Source organism: Gigantopelta aegis, chromosome 9 (genome assembly GCF_016097555.1).
Source record: "Gigantopelta aegis isolate Gae_Host chromosome 9, Gae_host_genome, whole genome shotgun sequence".
Classification (NCBI taxonomy): Eukaryota; Metazoa; Mollusca; class Gastropoda; order Neomphalida; family Peltospiridae; genus Gigantopelta; species Gigantopelta aegis.
In genome coordinates this window covers 4,266,408-4,272,760 of record NC_054707.1, presented here as the reverse complement: position 1 = coordinate 4,272,760, position 6,353 = coordinate 4,266,408, and positions in this window count along the sequence as shown.

Below are 6,353 nucleotides of genomic sequence, written 5' to 3'. Positions count from 1 at the left end.
TATCTGTATACCAAATTTGGTGCTTTAAAGGGACATTCCTGAGTTTGCTGCAATTTTTAAGATGTTATCGACTAACAGAGACTTTTTAACGGTTGTAATTACATATCAGATATATTTTTCTGCATAATATATTAGTGGTTGTATATTAAACGTGTTTCTGATTGTTCTAATATTTGTACTAGGTTAAATTTCATTTTATTTCCTAAAATATATTTTGAAGTCAAAATCCAGTTTGGGCTTTTTACAAATATTAAGAGGACCAGAAACACATTGAAATATACAGACAATGATATTCTAAACAGGAAAATATATTTAATATGTAAGTGAAATCGTAGAAATATTTTATTAGTCGGAAACATCTTACAATGCAGCAAACTCAGGAATGTCCCTTTAATCACAAAACACACAATTTTTCACCAGTCTGCTGGACTAGAACGGCCACTCAAGTAGTACTCTCTATTTATAAAACAAACACTGTCAAAGTATTTTTAAACATGAGTAACTGTTGATAAAACTAATAACTCACTCGGGTCCGTAGTTACACACTTGGAATTTATATTTTCCGTTTGGCGTGTCGCATACCGCAAAGCCACACCCTATCTTGGCTGTATCTGCCCACACAACCTGTGGATTATACTCAAAGCATTAGAAATATATATTCAGGCTCGTACCTACCTTAAAATGAGTAACACAAGGGCGGATCCATGAAATATTTTAAGGAGGAGACCAACGGCAAAAGAGCAGATGGACCAGCTCCTGAAAAAGGCACTTCAATAAAAGCTACGCTTTCGTTAAAAAAAAAATTTTTGTTTAACGACACCACTAGAGCACACTGATATGTTAATCATCGGCTATTGGATGTCAAACATTTGTTCATTTTTGACGTATAGTCTTAGAGAGGAAACCCGCTACATTTTCCCATTAGTAGCTAGGGATCTTTTATATGCACTATCCCAGACCAGTTGTGACCGGCCTCGGTGGCGTCGTGGTTAGGTCATCGGTCTACAGGCTGGTAGGTACTGGGTTCGGATCCCGAGTTTTACGACTCAGTGGATAGGTGTAAGGCCACTACACCGACTTCTCTCTCACTGACCACTAACCCACTGCCCTGGACAGACAGCCCAGATAGCTGAGGTGTGTGCCCAGAACAGCGTACTTAAACCTTATTTGGATATAAGCACGAAAATAAGTAGAAACAAACAAACATCAGAATTTTAATATACAGTTCAGTCAACTATCAAAAGGCACCTTATGTCCTTTATAGACAGGTATAAAGCGCTACCTGTGTATAGTGACCAACGACGTGAAGCTCTGTTGTCCCGTTGTACACAAACTTCTTGTTCTCAGTATACCACGCCCTGATACAGCTGGACCAGTCGGAAAAGTCAGTTCCGATATTTTGACCAACAGTTAATCTTCCTATAACGAAAAGAAATTATCAACAGTTAAAACCGATTTTTTTTTTTTATCTTATCAAACTTTTAAAATATATTAAAATACTCAGTTACATTTAGAATTCAAATTGGAAACAAAGCTTTTCCTTCTTCGTTTGTTTGTTTGTTTGATTAGTTAAGTTGGTTGGTTGGGTTTTTGTTGGAGGGTTTTTTGGGGTGTTATTTTTTTTCTCAGATGACAAATCATAGCAGTTGGATCACTGAATCACTGCTGTACATATAATACATTTATAACACACACAGACACACACACACATTTTCACAGACAGACACACTCTCTCTCTCTCTCTCTCTCTCTCTCTCTCTCTCTCTCTCTCTCTCTCTCTCTCTCTCTCTCTCTCACACACACACACACATACATACATACACACTCTCTCTCTCTCATTCTCTCTCTCTAACTTTCTCTTTCTCTCTCTCTAACCCTCTTTCTCTCTCTAACTCTCTAACTCTCTCTCTCTCTCTCTCTCTCTCTCTCTCTCTCTCTCTCTCTCTCTCTCTCTCTCTCTCTCTCTCTCTCTCTCTCTCTCTCTCTCTCTATCTCTCACACATACACACACATACACTTTTGCCCGACACCCTTGAACATGTATTTGGCAGGTGTATATATTTGTATATATTTGTATATATTAAAGGACATACCGACACACCAATATTGATAGATAATATTTGCCACATGTTGTGATCAGTATAAAGAATATCCCGATATTGCGTCTTTAACCGTTGATTTCGTCAAGAATCTAGAGTTACCTGGTATGATCCTGTGTTCACCTGCGTCATGATCCACCTGACAGATCTCCGCCCACGCCTGGGCGATCATCGCAATCTCGTCATCCCATGTCTGCAATGAAAGGATAATTGTGAACGACACCCCCAGCACATTGTTTAAATCAGCGACTGTTATAGTTCGTTTATGTCAGAATTAAATCGAAACTTGCATATACCCACGTAATAAAACACATATAAAAAATATGTAATTAAACTTAAGTTAAATGATAAGTAATTATCTATAATAGTTTTAAAATTCGAATTGTCCGTAATTAATTAGCACTCACCAATTTGAGCATATTGGAAGCAGGCGGCTTAACCATTCCACGGAATTTATTGTGCTCTTTCACAATGAGTTTCTTCTCTGCATCTGACACGCCTGACCAACAAATAAATTATCAAAATAATCAATGTGTGGCCATCTTGGGATATGACGTCCTTTTCACACTGACTGACTATAATAATATTTAGTAACTGTCAGATGTCATGTTCATGTTATATCGTATGCCGTTCTATACAGCAATTAATCTTTTCCACAACATTTAAACCTTAAATGAACGATTTGTACAGCAGAGGCTTTGAAATGTATTATATTGTCTATGGAAAAGTATATATACTATATCACCAAACATATGGTACTTGGCATACGTAGTCTTCGTAGGAAAACTGCTACATCTTTTTTTCCATTAGCAGCAATGCATCTTTTATATAATCTTTCCCACAAACAGGACTCTACACAGCATGACTTTTAATATACCCGTCGTATGGTGTTTGGGACGGGAAAACCCTAAAGTCTCACTACATAGATGTCATCTGCCATTAAAATCCATGTTAAATTGCCCAACTTCAAATGAAGATTGCCAATAGAACGGGTTCTCGTTGGCACTAACAGCATACACCATTGCGAACATACATTACGTAAGCATTTATTTTCACTCTAAAATTGAGAACATTTCTTACACACTCGTTGGTGAGAACACCATGCGTTATTTGTGGTTACACATGGTTGTTAACACATGTACGTGTGTTAACAATTTCAAGACACACGACTGGCTGCTCCTAGGTGATGACCAGGTCATCATTGCCATGCATCCAATGAACAACTACACGATGGAAATCAGTTAGATTGTGACGTATAGTTAACCTGACATTCATGTGTCTGTGACGCGTAAGTCGGCTACAAGTGCAACGGCTTTAAATAACTTTTAGTCGATAAAGATGCTAAAATTTGCTTAAAACATGGTTTTTGAGGATATGTAAGAAATAGAATAATACATTCGTGTCCGTTAGATACCATTTATCTCACAACTCGTTGTGTGATAAATGGTATCTAACAGACACGAATGTATTATTCTCTATTTCCGTCTCAGGTTTTTGCTATTTGACCGCATCTGACTGTAGTACCTGTCCGAACCACCTGTTCAGGATCCTATTCACACAGTTAGTCTCTTCCGCTATGTCCCAAAAAATCAAAACACAATATTACAATATAACTCGGCAAAATCCATTAAAAATACAAATTGTTTTAATTCTTCTCGAATAACCAGATGTGAATACGTGACCCACAACACATGTCACAATTGGGAACTATAGTGGAGTGAACTGTGAAGTGAGACCTAAGAATAATGGGTCAACCAAAGGGATTGGGTCTTTCGGCCGAAACATCTCAGGCGGGTCCTCTACCAAAAAGCTATGTCCCGCCCCTTACATAATTTATTCATTCATTCCAACTTATTGTCGTGCTTATATCCAATTAAGGTTCAAGCACGCTATCTGGGCTGTCTCTCCGGGACAGTGGGTTAGTGGTTAGTGAGAAAGAAGAGGGTGTAATGGTGTTATACCTACCCACTGAGTCGTTAAAACTCTCTGGGTGGGAGCCGGTACCGGGCTGCGAACCAAGTACCTGCCAGCCTTATGTCCGATGGTTTAACCACGACACCACCGAGGCCGGTCCTTGCATAATAAATAGAAATGAATATGCAATCACTCACCGCTACGAATCACATATGGCGATGCAGGCAAACACGCTGTGTGGTTTGCTATATGACTGAATTTTACAGAGCAAGGCCGGATCTGAAATTATTCATACAACATAAAATCATTATGCCATGTGTACATCACGTGTAAAATTGTTTATTATTCATTTTTTATTATTCAAATAAGTATCTTATAACCACTCGTGTTATAAACATTTGTTTTTACACTCAGTTGTAATGTCATCCTTCCTAGTAAAGTCACATTTCTAAAATATGTGCTTATTTATCGATGTGCGGACATTTCTTTAGGATTATATCCAACAAACGTTTCTAACCTAAATTAATATGAGGGAAGTGGTTCTTAAAGCCAGTCGTTAGTTATGTCATCCTTCCGATTAGCAGCAATGGATCTTTGATGCATTTTGTTTCTTACACAACCGTTGATGAGAACATTACGGCAATAATAATAATACACAAATGTGTATTAACAATTCAAAGACATGCAATTGGCTGCTTCTAAGTGATAACCCGGTCGACACAGCCATACTATCCAAAGAAATAAGCATTATCGAAATTGTTTGCATTGTGATAATGTACTCGTTAACCTGAAACTGATATAGATTGCCCTGTGATGCACAAGTTAATTGTAAGTTGAAAAGACATTTAAATTAATTTTTACCTGGTGTTTGGTGATAATTATGTAAGAAATAGAATGCTATGGTCGTGTCCGTTAAATACCATTCATCTTACTACTCGTTGTTTAATAACGTATCCAGCTAGCTTTCGCTCGTTAGATACGTTTTGAAGCAACTCGTATAATAGTTGGTATCTAACAGCCGCTCATGTAGGTTTCTTTAGTTCTCACACACTCCAGAGGCTGCTTTTTTCTTCCTTTTTTCAAACAAGGGTGGAAATGCCGTATTTGAATACTTGAAATTAAAAATCTTCTCGAGGGAACATGCCCTCGAACCCCCTCCTAGCAGGTTATTCAAATTCCCAATCTCTCAGCGATCGCACAAAAGTACCCCACCCCCTGCCCTCCACTTTAAAATACACTACGCGGGTCTTGACCACTCAAACATCTGATATACTAGATAAATGGCACTGGATTGATCCACGTGAGTTTACTTGAGGTTTACTTCCTCCTTCCGTAACAAACTATATACCTCTGTAATATGATAGGGGAGGATTATGCTTTAGGTCATCTTCATAAATCAAGGCTAATATTCGTTCCTCGTATCCAGCCTTGATACATGTAGTCAAGATTACTGATATCCATTACTAGCGCCCTCTATTGGAAGAAAATTTGTAACACCGATTATGTCCCTTACACGATGACATCGCTGACCAATCACAGCATCGGTAACATGTGACAATCTTGAAAGCAATATCAAAAATTAACCACCGAAACCTTTTTTTTAACATATCGTGACAAACACGACACGTTTCCACGGACGCTGACGCTGCCATCTTTGTTTACAATAACAAGGGAATCTATAAGGAGCGTTGCGATTCGTTGCAATCAGATCTCATCGCATCCAATGAAATTTAAGCATTTTTGTGGCACGATTTTTTGATGACATGTATCAAGGCTGAATACGAGGAACGAATATTAGCCTTGATTTATGAAGATGGCTTTAGGTAAGGGGGGTTTCCGAAACAATATGTAAATGTTTATAATTTGAAATTATAAATTTTACGTGGACATCAATTTAGATGTACGTGGCGGGGTTGTTTGGGGTTTTTTTAGCAGAGGGGTAACTGGGAAGCCCCCGCCCTTAATCCGCCCCATGTATATACTTACCTGAGTAGCTCTCTTGTGTATTCTCCGATTTTTCTCACTGAAAGCTGTATTTTCTGAAACACAGTACACTGACCATTAGATTGATAAACTCACACACACGAGAATGAGCGCGCATGAACGCACGTACACACGTAATGACTTTTAAACCGTCATGCGACTCATAGTATAAAACCGCCGCTTTTCTTTCAATATTGGGGCCGGACGTAGCTCAGTGGTATAGCGCTCGCCTGATGCGCGATCGATCTAGGATCGATTCCCGTCGGTGGGTCCTTTGGGCTATTTCTCGTTCCAGCCAGTGCTCCACAAGTGGTGTAACAAAAGCCGTGGTATGTACTAGCCTGTCTGTGGGATAAT